Source organism: Taudactylus pleione, unplaced genomic scaffold, assembly GCF_031769625.1.
Source record: "Taudactylus pleione unplaced genomic scaffold, aTauple2 ptg000134l, whole genome shotgun sequence".
NCBI classification, from domain to species: domain Eukaryota; kingdom Metazoa; phylum Chordata; class Amphibia; order Anura; family Myobatrachidae; genus Taudactylus; species Taudactylus pleione.
In genome coordinates, this window is record NW_028284536.1 from 3,534,913 (window position 1) to 3,552,865 (window position 17,953).

The following is a 17,953-nucleotide window of genomic DNA, read 5'->3' on the forward strand; positions in this document are numbered from 1 at the left end:
AGCCATTCTCCCACAGCCTACACTCCCAGCTTCTTAGCCACTCCAGCAGCCGTTCTCCCACAGCCTGCACTTCCAGCTTCATAGCCACTCCAGCAGCCATTCTCCCACAGCCTGCATACCTGGCTTCTTAGCCACTCCAGCAGCCGTTCTCCCACAGCCTGCACTTCCAGCTTCATAGCCACTCCAGCAGCCATTCTCCCACAGCCTGCATACCTGGCTTCTTAGCCACTCGAGCAGCCATTCTCCCACAGCCTGCACTCCCAGCTTCTTTGCCACTCCAGAAACCATTCTCCCACAGCCTGCATACCCAGCTTCTTAGCCACTCCAGCAGCCATTCTCCCACAGCCTGCACTCCCAGCTTCTTAGCCATTCCAGCAGCCATTCTCCCACAGCCTGCACTCCCAGCTTCTTAGCCAATCCAGCAGCCATTCTCCCAAAGCCTGCACTCCCAGCTTCATAGCCAATCCAGCAGCCATTCTCCAACAGCCTGCACTCCCAGCTTCTTAGCCCCTCCAGCAGCCATTCTCCCACAGCATGCACTCCCAGCTTCTTAGCCCATCCAGCAGCCGTTCTCCCACAGCCTGCACTCCCAGCTTCATAGCAACTCCAGCAGCAATTCTCCCACAGATTGCATACCTGGCTTCTTAGACACTCCAGCAGCCATTCTCCCACAGCCTGCACTCCCAGCATCTTAGCAACTCCAGCAGCCATTCTCCCACAGCCTGCATACCCAGCTTCTTAGCCACTCCAGCAGCCATTCTCCCACAGCCTGCACTCCCAGCTTCTTAGCCAATCCAGCAGCCATTCTCCCACAGCCAGCACTCCCAGCTTCATAGCCACTCCAGCAGCTATTCTCCCACAGCCTGCACTCCCAGCTTCTTAGCCAATCCAGCAGCCATTCTCCCACAGCCTGCACTCCCAGCTTCTTAGCCACTCCAGCAGCCATTCTCTAACAGCCTGCACTCCCAGCTTCTTAGCCACTCCAGCAGCCATTCTCCCACAGCCTGCACTCCCTGCTTCTTAGCCACCTCAGCAGCCGTTCTCCCACAGCCTGCACTCCCAGCTTCATAGCCACTCCAGCAGCAATTCTCCCACAGATTGCATACCTGGCTTCTTAGACACTCCAGCAGCCATTCTCCCACAGCCTGCACTCCCAGCATCTTAGCAACTCCAGCAGCCATTCTCCCACAGCCTGCATACCCAGCTTCTTAGCCACTCCAGCAGCCATTCTCCCACAGCCTGCACTCCCAGCTTCTTAGCCAATCCAGCAGCCATTCTCCCACAGCCTGCACTCCCAGCTTCATAGCCACTCCAGCAGCTATTCTCCCACAGCCTGCACTCCCAGCTTCTTAGCCAATCCAGCAGCCATTCTCCCACAGCCTGCACTCCCAGCTTCTTAGCCACTCCAGCAGCCATTCTCTAACAGCCTGCACTCCCAGCTTCTTAGCCACTCCAGCAGCCATTCTCCCACAGCCTGCACTCCCAGCTTCTTAGCCCATCCAGCAGCCGTTCTCCCACAGCCTGCACTCCCAGCTTCATAGCAACTCCAGCAGCAATTCTCCCACAGATTGCATACCTGGCTTCTTAGACACTCCAGCAGCCATTCTCCCACAGCCTGCACTCCCAGCATCTTAGCAACTCCAGCAGCTATTCTCCCACAGCCTGCACTCCCAGCTTCTTAGCCACTCCAGCAGCCATTCTCCCACAGCCTGCACTCCCAGCTTCTTTGCGAATCCTGCAGCCATTCTCCCACAGCCTGCACTCCCAGCTTCTTAGCCACTCCAGCAGCCATTCTCCCACAGCCTGCACTCCCAGCTTCTTAGCCAATCCAGCAGCCATTCTCCAACAGCATGCACTCCCAGCTTCTTAGCCAATGCAGCATCGATTCTCCCTCAGCCTGCACTCCCAGCTTCTTAGCCAATCCAGCAGCCATCCTCCCACAGCCTGCACTCCCAGCTTCATAGCCACTCCAGCAGCCATTCTCCCACAGCCTGCACTCCCAGCTTCATAGCCATTCCAGCAGCTATTCTCCCACAGCCTGCACTCCCAGCTTCTTAGCCACTCCAGCAGCCATTCTCCCACAGCCTGCACTCCCAGCTTCTTAGTGAATCCTGCAGCCATTCTCCCACAGCCTGCACTCCCAGCTTCTTAGCCACTCCAGCAGCCATTCTCCCACAGCCTGCACTCCCAGCTTCTTAGCCACTCCAGCAGCCATTCTCCCACAGCCTGCACTCCCAGCTTCTTTGCCACTCCAGCAGCCATTCTCTCACAGCCTGCACTCCAAGATACTTAGCCACCTCAGCAGCCATTCTCCCACAGCCTACACTCCCAGCTTCTTAGCCACTCCAGCAGCCGTTCTCCCACAGCCTGCACTTCCAGCTTCATAGCCACTCCAGCAGCCATTCTCCCACAGCCTGCATACCTGGCTTCTTAGCCACTCGAGCAGCCATTCTCCCACAGCCTGCACTCCCAGCTTCTTTGCCACTCCAGAAACCATTCTCCCACAGCCTGCATACCCAGCTTCTTAGCCACTCCAGCAGCCATTCTCCCACAGCCTGCACTCCCAGCTTCTTAGCCATTCCAGCAGCCATTCTCCCACAGCCTGCACTCCCAGCTTCTTAGCCAATCCAGCAGCCATTCTCCCAAAGCCTGCACTCCCAGCTTCATAGCCAATCCAGCAGCCATTCTCCAACAGCCTGCACTCCCAGCTTCTTAGCCCCTCCAGCAGCCATTCTCCCACAGCATGCACTCCCAGCTTCTTAGCCCATCCAGCAGCCGTTCTCCCACAGCCTGCACTCCCAGCTTCATAGCAACTCCAGCAGTAATTCTCCCACAGATTGCATACCTGGCTTCTCAGACACTCCAGCAGCCATTCTCCCACAGCCTGCACTCCCAGCATCTTAGCAACTCCAGCAGCCATTCTCCCACAGCCTGCATACCCAGCTTCTTAGCCACTCCAGCAGCCATTCTCCCACAGCCTGCACTCCCAGCTTCTTTGCCACTCCAGCAGCCATTCTCTCACAGCCTGCACTCCAAGATTCTTAGCCACCTCAGCAGCCATTCTCCCACAGCCTACACTCCCAGCTTCTTAGCCACTCCAGCAGCCGTTCTCCCACAGCCTGCACTTCCAGCTTCATAGCCACTCCAGAAACCATTCTCCCACAGCCTGCACTCCCAGCTTCTTAGCCATTCCAGCAGCCATTCTCCCACAGCCTGCACTCCCAGCTTCTTAGCCAATCCAGCAGCCATTCTCCCAAAGCCTGCACTCCCAGCTTCATAGCCAATCCAGCAGCCATTCTCCAACAGCCTGCACTCCCAGCTTCTTAGCCCCTCCAGCAGCCATTCTCCCACAGCATGCACTCCCAGCTTCTTAGCCCATCCAGCAGCCGTTCTCCCACAGCCTGCACTCCCAGCTTCATAGCAACTCCAGCAGCAATTCTCCCACAGATTGCATACCTGGCTTCTTAGACACTCCAGCAGCCATTCTCCCACAGCCTGCACTCCCAGCATCTTAGCAACTCCAGCAGCCATTCTCCCACAGCCTGCATACCCAGCTTCTTAGCCACTCCAGCAGCCATTCTCCCACAGCCTGCACTCCCAGCTTCTTAGCCAATCCAGCAGCCATTCTCCCACAGCCTGCACTCCCAGCTTCATAGCCACTCCAGCAGCTATTCTCCCACAGCCTGCACTCCCAGCTTCTTAGCCAATCCAGCAGCCATTCTCCCACAGCCTGCACTCCCAGCTTCTTAGCCACTCCAGCAGCCATTCTCTAACAGCCTGCACTCCCAGCTTCTTAGCCACTCCTGCAGCCATTCTCCCACAGCCTGCACTCCCTGCTTCTTAGCCACCTCAGCAGCCGTTCTCCCACAGCCTGCACTCCCAGCTTCATAGCCACTCCAGCAGCAATTCTCCCACAGATTGCATACCTGGCTTCTTAGACACTCCAGCAGCCATTCTCCCACAGCCTGCACTCCCAGCATCTTAGCAACTCCAGCAGCCATTCTCCCACAGCCTGCATACCCAGCTTCTTAGCCACTCCAGCAGCCATTCTCCCACAGCCTGCACTCCCAGCTTCTTAGCCAATCCAGCAGCCATTCTCCCACAGCCTGCACTCCCAGCTTCATAGCCACTCCAGCAGCTATTCTCCCACAGCCTGCACTCCCAGCTTCTTAGCCAATCCAGCAGCCATTCTCCCACAGCCTGCACTCCCAGCTTCTTAGCCACTCCAGCAGCCATTCTCTAACAGCCTGCACTTCCAGCTTCTTAGCCACTCCAGCAGCCATTCTCCCACAGCCTGCACTCCCAGCTTCTTAGCCCATCCAGCAGCCGTTCTCCCACAGCCTGCACTCCCAGCTTCATAGCAACTCCAGCAGCAATTCTCCCACAGATTGCATACCTGGCTTCTTAGACACTCCAGCAGCCATTCTCCCACAGCCTGCACTCCCAGCATCTTAGCAACTCCAGCAGCTATTCTCCCACAGCCTGCACTCCCAGCTTCTTAGCCACTCCAGCAGCCATTCTCCCACAGCCTGCACTCCCAGCTTCTTTGCGAATCCTGCAGCCATTCTCCCACAGCCTGCACTCCCAGCTTCTTAGCCACTCCAGCAGCCATTCTCCCACAGCCTGCACTCCCAGCTTCTTAGCCAATCCAGCAGCCATTCTCCAACAGCATGCACTCCCAGCTTCTTAGCCAATGCAGCATCGATTCTCCCTCAGCCTGCACTCCCAGCTTCTTAGCCAATCCAGCAGCCATCCTCCCACAGCCTGCACTCCCAGCTTCATAGCCACTCCAGCAGCCATTCTCCCACAGCCTGCACTCCCAGCTTCATAGCCATTCCAGCAGCTATTCTCCCACAGCCTGCACTCCCAGCTTCTTAGCCACTCCAGCAGCCATTCTCCCACAGCCTGCACTCCCAGCTTCTTAGCGAATCCTGCAGCCATTCTCCCACAGCCTGCACTCCCAGCTTCTTAGCCACTCCAGCAGCCATTCTCCCACAGCCTGCACTCCCAGCTTCTTAGCCACTCCAGCAGCCATTCTCCCACAGCCTGCACTCCCAGCTTCTTTGCCACTCCAGCAGCCATTCTCTCACAGCCTGCACTCCAAGATTCTTAGCCACCTCAGCAGCCATTCTCCCACAGCCTACACTCCCAGCTTCTTAGCCACTCCAGCAGCCGTTCTCCCACAGCCTGCACTTCCAGCTTCATAGCCACTCCAGCAGCCATTCTCCCACAGCCTGCATACCTGGCTTCTTAGCCACTCGAGCAGCCATTCTCCCACAGCCTGCACTCCCAGCTTCTTTGCCACTCCAGAAACCATTCTCCCACAGCCTGCATACCCAGCTTCTTAGCCACTCCAGCAGCCATTCTCCCACAGCCTGCACTCCCAGCTTCTTAGCCATTCCAGCAGCCATTCTCCCACAGCCTGCACTCCCAGCTTCTTAGCCAATCCAGCAGCCATTCTCCCAAAGCCTGCACTCCCAGCTTCATAGCCAATCCAGCAGCCATTCTCCAACAGCCTGCACTCCCAGCTTCTTAGCCCCTCCAGCAGCCATTCTCCCACAGCATGCACTCCCAGCTTCTTAGCCACTCCAGCAGCCGTTCTCCCACAGCCTGCACTCACAGCTTCATAGCAACTCCAGCAGCAATTCTCCCACAGATTGCATACCTGGCTTCTTAGACACTCCAGCAGCCATTCTCCCACAGCCTGCACTCCCAGCATCTTAGCAACTCCAGCAGCCATTCTCCCACAGCCTGCATACCCAGCTTCTTAGCCACTCCAGCAGCCATTCTCCCACAGCCTGCACTCCCAGCTTCTTAGCCAATCCAGCAGCCATTCTCCCACAGCCTGCACTCCCAGCTTCATAGCCACTCCAGCAGCTATTCTCCCACAGCCTGCACTCCCAGCTTCTTAGCCAATCCAGCAGCCATTCTCCCACAGCCTGCACTCCCAGCTTCTTAGCCACTCCAGCAGCCATTCTCTAACAGCCTGCACTCCCCGCTTCTTAGCCACTCCAGCAGCCATTCTCCCACAGCCTGCACTCCCAGCTTCTTAGCCCATCCAGCAGCCGTTCTCCCACAGCCTGCACTCCCAGCTTCATAGCAACTCCAGCAGCAATTCTCCCACAGATTGCATACCTGGCTTCTTAGACACTCCAGCAGCCATTCTCCCACAGCCTGCACTCCCAGCATCTTAGCAACTCCAGCAGCCATTCTCCCACAGCCTGCATACCCAGCTTCTTAGCCACTCCAGCAGCCATTCTCCCACAGCCTGCACTCCCAGCTTCTTAGCCAATCCAGCAGCCATTCTCCCACAGCCTGCACTCCCAGCTTCATAGCCACTCCAGCAGCTATTCTCCCTCAGCCTGCACTCCCAGCTTCTTAGCCAATCCAGCAGCCATTCTCCCACAGCCTGCACTCCCAGCTTCTTAGCCACTCCAGCAGCCATTCTCCCACAGCCTGCACTCCCAGCTTCTTTGCCACTCCAGCAGCCATTCTCTCACAGCCTGCACTCCAAGATTATTAGCCACCTCAGCAGCCATTCTCCCACAGCCTACACTCCCAGCTTCTTAGTCACTCCAGCAGCCGTTCTCCCACAGCCTGCACTTCCAGCTTCATAGCCACTCCAGCAGCCATTCTCCCACAGCCTGCATACCTGGCTTCTTAGCCACTCGAGCAGCCATTCTCCCACAGCCTGCACTCCCAGCTTCTTTGCCACTCCAGAAACCATTCTCCCACAGCCTGCATACCCAGCTTCTTAGCCACTCCAGCAGCCATTCTCCCACAGCCTGCACTCCTAGCTTCTTAGCCATTCCAGCAGCCATTCTCCCACAGCCTGCACTCCCAGCTTCTTAGCCAATCCAGCAGCCATTCTCCCAAAGCCTGCACTCCCAGCTTCATAGCCAATCCAGCAGCCATTCTCCAACAGCCTGCACTCCCAGCTTCTTAGCCCCTCCAGCAGCCATTCTCCCACAGCATGCACTCCCAGCTTCTTAGCCACTCCAGCAGCCATTCTCCCACAGCCTGCACTCCCAGCTTCTTAGCCAATCCAGCAGCCATTCTCCCACAGCCTGCACTCCCAGCTTCTTAGCCAATCCAGCAGCCATTCTCCAACAGCATGCACTCCCAGCTTCTTAGCCAATGCAGCATCGATTCTCCCTCAGCCTGCACTCCCAGCTTCTTAGCCAATCCAGCAGCCATTCTCCCACAGCCTGCACTCCCAGCTTCATAGCCACTCCAGCAGCCATTCTCCCACAGCCTGCACTCCCAGCTTCATAGCCATTCCAGCAGCTATTCTCCCACTGCTTGCACTCCCAGCTTCTTAGCCACTCCAGCAGCCTTTCTCCCTCAGCCTGCACTCCCAGCTTCTTAGCCAATCCAGCATCCGTTCTCCCACAGCCTGCAAACCCAGCTTCTTAGCCATTCCAGCAGCCATTCTCCCACAGCCTGCACTCCCAGCTTCTTAGCCAATCCAGCAGCCATTCTCCCAAAGCCTGCACTCCCAGCTTCATAGCCAATCCAGCAGCCATTCTCCAACAGCCTGCACTCCCAGCTTCTTAGCCCCTCCAGCAGCCATTCTCCCACAGCATGCACTCCCAGCTTCTTAGCCACTCCAGCAGCCATTCTCCCACAGCCTGCACTCCCAGCTTCTTAGCCAATCCAGCAGCCATTCTCCCACAGCCTGCACACCCAGCTTCTTAGCCACTCCAGCAGCCATTCTCCCACAGCCTGCACTCCCAGCTTCTTAGCCAATCCAGCAGCCATTCTCCCACAGCCTGCACTCCCAGCTTCTTAGCCAATCCAGCAGCCATTCTCCCACAGCCTGCACTCCCAGCTTCTTAGCCACTCCAGCAGCCATTCTCCCACAGCCTGCACTCCCAGCTTCTTAGCCAATCCAGTAGCCGTTCTCCCACAGCCTGCACTCCCAGCTTCATTGCAACTCCAGCAGCAATTCTCCCACAGCCTGCATACCTGGCTTCTTAGACACTCCAGCAGCCATTCTCCCACAGCCTGCACTCCCAGCATCTTAGCAACTCCAGCAGCAATTCTTCCACAGCCTGCATACCCAGCTTCTTAGCCACTCCAGCAGCCATTCTCCCACAGCCTGCACTCCCAGCTTCTTAGCCAATCCAGCAGCCATACTCCCACAGCCTGCACTCCCAGCTTCATAGCCACTCCAGCAGCCATTCTCCCACAGCCTGCACTCCCAGCTTCTTAGCCAATCCAGCAGCCATTCTCCCACAGCCTGCACTCCCAGCTTCTTAGCCACTCCAGCAGCCATTCTCTAAAAGCCTGCACTCCCAGCTTCTTAGCCACTACAGCAGCCATTCTCCCACAGCCTGCACTCCCAGCTTCTTAGCCACTCCAGCAGCCATTCTCCCACAGCCTGCACTCCCAGCTTCTTTGCCACTCCAGCAGCCATTCTCTCACAGCCTGCACTCCAAGATTCTTAGCCACCTCAGCAGCCATTCTCCCACAGCCTACACTCCCAGCTTCTTAGCCACTCCAGCAGCCGTTCTCCCACAGCCTGCACTCCCAGCTTCATAGCCACTCCAGCAGCCATTCTCCCACAGCCTGCATACCTGGCTTCTTAGCCACTCCAGCGGCCATTCTCCCACAGCCTGCACTCCCAGCTTCTTAGCCAATCCAGCAGCCATTCTCCCACAGCCTGCACTCCCAGCTTCTTAGCCAATCCAGCAGCCATTCTCCCACAGCCTGCACTCCCAGCTTCTTAGCCACTCCAGCAGCCGTTCTCCCACAGCCTGCACTCCCAGCTTCTTAGCCACTCCAGCAGACATTCTCCCACAACCTGCACTCCCTGCTTCATAGCCAATCCAGCAGCCATTCTCCCACAGCCTGCACTCCCAGCTTCTTAGCCAATCCAGCAGCCGTTCTCCCACAGCCTGCACTCCCAGCTTCATAGCAACTCCAGCAGCAATTCTCCCACAGCCTGCATACCTGGCTTCTTAGACACTCCAGCAGCCATTCTCCCACAGCCTGCATACCCAGCATCTTAGCAACTCCAGCAGCCATTCTCCCACAGCCTGCATACCCAGCTTCTTAGCCACTCCAGCAGCCATTCTCCCACAGCCTGCACTCCCAGCTTCTTAGCCAATCCAGCAGCCATTCTCCCACAGCCTGCACTCCCAGCTTCATAGCCACTCCAGCAGCCATTCTCCCACAGCCTGCACTCCCAGCTTCTTAGCCAATCCAGCAGCCATTCTCCCACAGCCTGCACTCCCAGCTTCTTAGCCACTCCAGCAGCCATTCTCTAACAGCCTGCACTCCCAGCTTCTTAGCCACTCCAGCAGCCATTCTCCCACAGCCTGCACTCCCAGCTTCTTAGCCACTCCAGCAGCCATTCTCCCACAGCCTGCACTCCCAGCTTCTTTGCCACTCCAGCAGCTGTTCTCCCACAGCCTGCACTCCCAGCTTCATAGCCACTCCAGCAGCCATTCTCCCACAGCCTGCATACCTGGCTTCTTAGCCACACGAGCAGCCATTCTCCCACAGCCTGCACTCCCAGCTTCTTTGCCACTCCAGCAGCCATTCTCCCACAGCCTGCATACCCAGCTTCTTAGCCACTCCAGCAGCCATTCTCCCACAGCCTGCACTCCCAGCTTCTTAGCCATTCCAGCAGCCATTCTCCCACAGCCTGCACTCCCAGCTTCTTAGCCAATCCAGCAGCCATTCTCCCAAAGCCTGCACTCCCAGCTTCATAGCCAATCCAGCAGCCATTCTCCAACAGCCTGCACTCCCAGCTTCTTAGCCCCTCCAGCAGCCATTCTCCCACAGCATGCACTCCCAGCTTCTTAGCCACTCCAGCAGCCATTCTCCCACAGCCTGCACTCCCAGCTTATTAGCCAATCCAGCAGCCATTCTCCCACAGCCTGCACTCCCAGCTTCTTAGCCAATCCAGCAGCCATTCTCCAACAGCATGCACTCCCAGCTTCTTAGCCAATGCAGCATCGATTCTCCCTCAGCCTGCACTCCCAGCTTCTTAGCCAATCCAGCAGCCATTCTCCCACAGCCTGCACTCCCAGCTTCTTAGCCACTCCAGCAGCCATTCTCCCACAGCCTGCACTCCCAGCTTCATAGCCATTCCAGCAGCTATTCTCCCACTGCTTGCACTCCCAGCTTCTTAGCCACTCCAGCAGCCTTTCTCCCTCAGCCTGCACTCCCAGCTTCTTAGCCAATCCATCATCCGTTCTCCCACAGCCTGCACTCCCAGCTTCTTAGCCACTCCAGCAGCCATTCTCCCACAGCCTGCTCTCCCAGCTTCTTTGCCACTCCAGCAGCCATTCTCCTACAGCCTGCACTCCCAGCTTCATAGCCACTCCAGCAGCCATTCTCCCACAGCCTGCACTCCCAGCTTCTTAGCCACTCCAGCAGCCGTTCTCCCACAGCCTGCTCACCCAGATTCTTAGCCACCTCAGCAGCCATTCTCCCACAGCCTGCACTCCCAGCTTCTTAGCCAATCCAGCAGCCATTCTCCCACAGCCTGCACTCCCAGCTTCTTAGCCACTCCAGCAGCCGTTCTCCCACAGCCTGCACTCCCAGCTTCTTAGCCACTCCAGCAGACATTCTCCCACAACCTGCACTCCTAGCTTCATAGCCAATCCAGCAGCCATTCTCCCACAGCCTGCACTCCCAGCTTCATAGCCACTCCAGCAGCCATTCTCCCACAGCCTGCACTCCCAGCTTCTTAGCCAATCCAGCAGCCGTTCTCCCACAGCCTGCACTCCCAGCTTCTTAGCCACTCCAGCAGCCATTCTCTCACAACCTGCACTCCCAGCTTCTTAGCCACTCCAGCAGCCATTCTCCCACAGCCTGCATACCCAGCTTCTTAGCGAATCCTGCAGCCATTCTCCCACAGCCTGCACTCCCAGCTTCTTAGCCACTCCAGCAGCCATTCTCCCAGAGCCTGCACTCCCAGCTTCTTAGCCACTCCAGCAGCCATTCTCCCACAGCCTGCACTCCCAGCTTCTTAGCCACTCCAGCAGCCATTCTCCCACAGCCTGCACTCACAGCTTTATAGCCAATCCAGCAGCCATTCTCCCACAGCCTGCACTCCCAGCTTCTTAGCCAATCCAGCAGCCATTCTCCCACAGTCTGCACTCCCAGCTTCTTTGCCACCTCAGCAGCTGTTCTCCCACAGCCTGCACTCCCAGCTTCTTAGCCACTCCAGCAGTCGTTCTCCCACAGCCTGCACTCCCAGCTTCCTAGCCACCTCAGCAGCTGTTCTCCCACAGCCTGCACACCCAGCTTCTTAGCCACTCCAGCAGCCATTCTCCCACAGCCAGCACTCCCAGCTTCTTAGCCACTCCAGCAGCCATTCTCCCACAGCCAGCACTCCCAGCTTCTTAGCCACTCCAGCAGCCATTCTCCCACAGCCTGCACTCCCAGCTTCTTAGCAACTCCAGCAGTCGTTCTCCCACAGCCTGCACTCCCAGCTTCCTAGCCACCTCAGCAGCTGTTCTCCCACAGCCTGCACACCCAGCTTCTTAGCCACTCCAGCAGCTATTCTCCCACAGCCAGCACTCCCAGCTTCTTAGCCACTCCAGCAGCGGTTCTCCCACAGCCTGCACTCCCAGCTTCTTTGCCACTCCAGCAGCCATTCTCCCACAGCCTGCACTCCAAGATTATTAGCCACCTCAGCAGCCATTCTCCCACAGCCTACACTCCCAGCTTCTTAGCCACTCCAGCAGACATTCTCCCACAACCTGCACTCCTAGCTTCATAGCCAATCCAGCAGCCATTCTCCCACAGCCTGCACTCCCAGCTTCATAGCCACTCCAGCAGCCATTCTCCCACAGCCTGCACTCCCAGCTTCTTAGCCAATCCAGCAGCCGTTCTCCCACAGCCTGCACTCCCAGCTTCTTAGCCACTCCAGCAGCCATTCTCTCACAACCTGCACTCCCAGCTTCTTAGCCACTCCAGCAGCCATTCTCCCACAGCCTGCATACCCAGCTTCTTAGCGAATCCTGCAGCCATTCTCCCACAGCCTGCACTCCCAGCTTCTTAGCCACTCCAGCAGCCATTCTCCCAGAGCCTGCACTCCCAGCTTCTTAGCCACTCCAGCAGCCATTCTCCCACAGCCTGCACTCCCAGCTTCTTAGCCACTCCAGCAGCCATTCTCCCACAGCCTGCACTCACAGCTTTATAGCCAATCCAGCAGCCATTCTCCCACAGCCTGCACTCCCAGCTTCTTAGCCAATCCAGCAGCCATTCTCCCACAGTCTGCACTCCCAGCTTCTTTGCCACCTCAGCAGCTGTTCTCCCACAGCCTGCACTCCCAGCTTCTTAGCCACTCCAGCAGTCGTTCTCCCACAGCCTGCACTCCCAGCTTCCTAGCCACCTCAGCAGCTGTTCTCCCACAGCCTGCACACCCAGCTTCTTAGCCACTCCAGCAGCCATTCTCCCACAGCCAGCACTCCCAGCTTCTTAGCCACTCCAGCAGCCATTCTCCCACAGCCAGCACTCCCAGCTTCTTAGCCACTCCAGCAGCCATTCTCCCACAGCCTGCACTCCCAGCTTCTTAGCAACTCCAGCAGTCGTTCTCCCACAGCCTGCACTCCCAGCTTCCTAGCCACCTCAGCAGCTGTTCTCCCACAGCCTGCACACCCAGCTTCTTAGCCACTCCAGCAGCTATTCTCCCACAGCCAGCACTCCCAGCTTCTTAGCCACTCCAGCAGCGGTTCTCCCACAGCCTGCACTCCCAGCTTCTTTGCCACTCCAGCAGCCATTCTCCCACAGCCTGCACTCCAAGATTATTAGCCACCTCAGCAGCCATTCTCCCACAGCCTACACTCCCAGCTTCTTAGCCACTCCAGCAGCCGTTCTCCCACAGCCTGCACTCCCAGCTTCATAGCCACTCCAGCAGCCATTCTCCCACAGCCTGCATACCTGGCTTCTTAGCCACTCCAGCAGCCATTCTCCCACAGCCTGCACTCCCAGCTTCTTTGCAACTCCAGCAGCCATTCTTCCACAGCCTGCATACCCAGCTTCTTAGCCAATCCAGCAGCCATTCTCCCACAGCCTGCACTCCCAGCTTCATAGCCACTCCAGCAGCCATTCTCCCACAGCCTGCACTCCCAGCTTCTTAGCCAATCCAGCAGCCGTTCTCCCACAGCCTGCACTCCCAGCTTCTTAGCCACTCCAGCAGCCATTCTCTCACAACCTGCACTCCCAGCTTCTTAGCCACTCCAGCAGCCATTCTCCCACAGCCTGCATACCCAGCTTCTTAGCGAATCCTGCAGCCATTCTCCCACAGCCTGCACTCCCAGCTTCTTAGCCACTCCAGCAGCCATTCTCCCAGAGCCTGCACTCCCAGCTTCTTAGCCACTCCAGCAGCCATTCTCCCACAGCCTGCACTCCCAGCTTCTTAGCCACTCCAGCAGCCATTCTCCCACAGCCTGCACTCACAGCTTTATAGCCAATCCAGCAGCCATTCTCCCACAGCCTGCACTCCCAGCTTCTTAGCCAATCCAGCAGCCATTCTCCCACAGCCTGCACTCCCAGCTTCTTAGCCAATCCAGCAGCCATTCTCCCACAGTCTGCACTCCCAGCTTCTTTGCCACCTCAGCAGCTGTTCTCCCACAGCCTGCACTCCCAGCTTCTTAGCCAATCCAGCAGCCATTCTCCCACAGCCTGCACTCCCAGCTTCTTAGCCAATCCAGCAGCCATTCTCCCACAGCCTGCACTCCCAGCTTCTTAGCCAATCCAGCAGCCATTCTCCCACAGTCTGCACTCCCAGCTTCTTTGCCACCTCAGCAGCTGTTCTCCCACAGCCTGCACACCCAGCTTCTTAGCCACTCCAGCAGCCATTCTCCCACAGCCAGCACTCCCAGCTTCTTAGCCACTCCAGCAGCCATTCTCCCACAGCCAGCACTCCCAGCTTCATAGCCACTCCAGCAGCGGTTCTCCCACAGCCTGCACTCCCAGCTTCTTTGCCACTCCAGCAGCCATTCTCCCACAGCCTGCACTCCAAGATTATTAGCCACCTCAGCAGCCATTCTCCCACAGCCTACACTCCCAGCTTCTTAGCCACTCCAGCAGCCGTTCTCCCACAGCCTGCACTCCCAGCTTCATAGCCACTCCAGCAGCCATTCTCCCACAGCCTGCATACCTGGCTTCTTAGCCACTCCAGCAGCCATTCTCCCACAGCCTGCACTCATAGCTTCTTTGCAACTCCAGCAGCCATTCTCCCACAGCCTGAATACCCAGCTTCTTAGCCACTCCAGCAGCCATTCTCCCACAGCCTGCACTCCCAGCTTCTTAGCCATTCCAGCAGCCATTCTCCCACAGCCTGCACTCCCAGCTTCTTAGCCAATCCAGCAGCCATTCTCCCAAAGCCTGCACTCCTAGCTTCATAGCCACTCCAGCAGCCATTCTCCAACAGCCTGCACTCCCAGCTTCTTAGCCCCTCCAGCAGCCATTCTCCCACAGCATGCACTCCCAGCTTCTTAGCCACTCCAGCAGCCATTCTCCCACAGCCTGCACTCCCAGCTTCTTAGCCAATCCAGCAGCCATTCTCCCACAGCCTGCACTCCCAGCTTCTTAGCCAATCCAGCAGCCATTCTCCCACAGCCTGCACTCCCAGCTTCTTAGCCAATCCAGCAGCCATTCTCCAACAGCATGCACTCCCAGCTTCTTAGCCATTGCAGCATCGATTCTCCCTCAGCCTGCACTCCCAGCTTCTTAGCCAATCCAGCAGCCATTCTCCCACAGCCTGCACTCCCAGCTTCATAGCCACTCTAGCAGCCATTCTCCCACAGCCTGCACTCCCAGCTTCATAGCCATTCCAGCAGCTATTCTCCCACTGCTTGCACTCCCAGCTTCTTAGCCACTCCAGCAGCCATTCTCCCTCAGCCTGCACTCCCAGCTTCTTAGCCAATCCATCATCCGTTCTCCCACAGCCTGCACTCCCAGCTTCTTAGGCACTCCAGCAGCCATTCTCCCACAGCCTGCTCTCCCAGCTTCTTTGCCACTCCAGCAGCCATTCTCCTACAGCCTGCACTCCCAGCTTCATAGCCACTCCAGCAGCCGTTCTCCCACAGCCTGCTCACCCAGATTCTTAGCCACCTCAGCAGCCATTCTCCCACAGCCTGCACTCCCAGCTTCTTAGCCAATCCAGCAGCCATTCTCCCACAGCCTGCACTCCCAGCTTCTTAGCCACTCCAGCAGCCGTTCTCCCACAGCCTGCACTCCCAGCTTCTTAGCCACTCCAGCAGACATTCTCCCACAACCTGCACTCCTAGCTTCATAGCCAATCCAGCAGCCATTCTCCCACAGCCTGCACTCCCAGCTTCATAGCCACTCCAGCAGCCATTCTCCCACAGCCTGCACTCCCAGCTTCTTAGCCTATCCAGCAGCCGTTCTCCCACAACCTGCACTCCCAGCTTCTTAGCCACTCCAGCAGCCATTCTCCCACAGCCTGCATACCCAGCTTCTTAGCGAATCCTGCAGCCATTCTCCCACAGCCTGCACTCCCAGCTTCTTAGCCACTCCAGCAGCCATTCTCCCAGAGCCTGCACTCCCAGCTTCTTAGCCACTCCAGCAGCCATTCTCCCACAGCCTGCACTCCCAGCTTCTTAGCCACTACAGCAGCCATTCTCCCACAGCCTGCACTCACAGCTTTATAGCCAATCCAGCAGCCATTCTCCCACAGCCTGCACTCCCAGCTTCTTAGCCAATCCAGCAGCCATTCTCCCACAGCCTGCACTCCCAGCTTCTTAGCCAATCCAGCAGCCATTCTCCCACAGTCTGCACTCCCAGCTTCTTTGCCACCTCAGCAGCTGTTCTCCCACAGCCTGCACTCCCAGATTCTTAGCCACTCCAGCAGTCGTTCTCCCACAGCCTGCAGTCCCAGCTTCCTAGCCACCTCAGCAGCTGTTCTCCCACAGCCTGCACACCCAGCTTCTTAGCCACTCCAGCAGCCATTCTCCCACAGCCAGCACTCCCAGCTTCTTAGCAACTCCAGCAGCCATTCTCCCACAGCCAGCACTCCCAGCTTCTTAGCCACTCCAGCAGCCATTCTCCCACAGCCTGCACTCCCAGCTTCTTAGCCACTCCAGCAGTCGTTCTCCCACAGCCTGCACTCCCAGCTTCCTAGCCACCTCAGCAGCTGTTCTCCCACAGCCTGCACACCCAGCTTCTTAGCCACTCCAGCAGCCATTCTCCCACAGCCAGCACTCCCAGCTTCTTAGCCACTCCAGCAGCGGTTCTCCCACAGCCTGCACTCCCAGCTTCTTTGCCACTCCAGCAGCCATTCTCCCACAGCCTGCACTCCAAGATTATTAGCCACCTCAGCAGCCATTCTCCCACAGCCTACACTCCCAGCTTCTTAGCCACTCCAGCAGCCGTTCTCCCACAGCCTGCACTCCCAGCTTCATAGCCACTCCAGCAGCCATTCTCCCACAGCCTGCATACCTGGCTTCTTAGCCACTCCAGCAGCCATTCTCCCACAGCCTGCACTCCCAGCTTCTTTGCAACTCCAGCAGCCATTCTCCCACAGCCTGCATACCCAGCTTCTTAGCCAATCCAGCAGCCATTCTCCCACAGCCTGCACTCCCAGCTTCATAGCCACTCCAGCAGCCATTCTCCCACAGCCTGCACTCCCAGCTTCTTAGCCAATCCAGCAGCCGTTCTCCCACAGCCTGCACTCCCAGCTTCTTAGCCACTCCAGCAGCCATTCTCTCACAACCTGCACTCCCAGCTTCTTAGCCACTCCAGCAGCCATTCTCCCACAGCCTGCATACCCAGCTTCTTAGCGAATCCTGCAGCCATTCTCCCACAGCCTGCACTCCCAGCTTCTTAGCCACTCCAGCAGCCATTCTCCCAGAGCCTGCACTCCCAGCTTCTTAGCCACTCCAGCAGCCATTCTCCCACAGCCTGCACTCCCAGCTTCTTAGCCACTCCAGCAGCCATTCTCCCACAGCCTGCACTCACAGCTTTATAGCCAATCCAGCAGCCATTCTCCCACAGCCTGCACTCCCAGCTTCTTAGCCAATCCAGCAGCCATTCTCCCACAGCCTGCACTCCCAGCTTCTTAGCCAATCCAGCAGCCATTCTCCCACAGTCTGCACTCCCAGCTTCTTTGCCACCTCAGCAGCTGTTCTCCCACAGCCTGCACTCCCAGCTTCTTAGCCACTCCAGCAGTCGTTCTCCCACAGCCTGCACTCCCAGCTTCCTAGCCACCTCAGCAGCTGTTCTCCCACAGCCTGCACACCCAGCTTCTTAGCCACTCCAGCAGCCATTCTCCCACAGCCATCACTCCCAGCTTCTTAGCCACTCCAGCTGCCATTCTCCCACAGCCAGCACTCCCAGCTTCATATCCACTCCAGCAGCGGTTCTCCCACAGCCTGCACTCCCAGCTTCTTTGCCACTCCAGCAGCCATTCTCCCACAGCCTGCACTCCAAGATTATTAGCTACCTCAGCAGCCATTCTCCCACAGCCTACACTCCCAGCTTCTTAGCCACTCCAGCAGCCGTTCTCCCACAGCCTGCACTTCCAGCTTCATAGCCACTCCAGCAGCCATTCTCCCACAGCCTGCATACCTGGCTTCTTAGCCACTCCAGCAGCCATTCTCCCACAGCCTGCACTCCTAGCTACATAGCCACTCCAGCAGCCATTCTCCAACAGCCTGCACTCCCAGCTTCTTAGCCCCTCCAGCAGCCATTCTCCCACAGCATGCACTCCCAGCTTCTTAGCCACTCCAGCAGCCATTCTCCCACAGCCTGCACTCCCAGCTTCTTAGCCAATCCAGCAGCCATTCTCCCACAGCCTGCACTCCCAGCTTCTTAGCCAATCCAGCAGCCATTCTCCCACAGCCTGCACTCCCAGCTTCTTAGCCAATCCAGAATCCGTTCTCCCACAGCCTGCACTCCCAGCTTCTTAGCCACTCCAGCAACCATTCTCCCACAGCCTGCACTCCCAGCTTCTTAGCGACTCCAG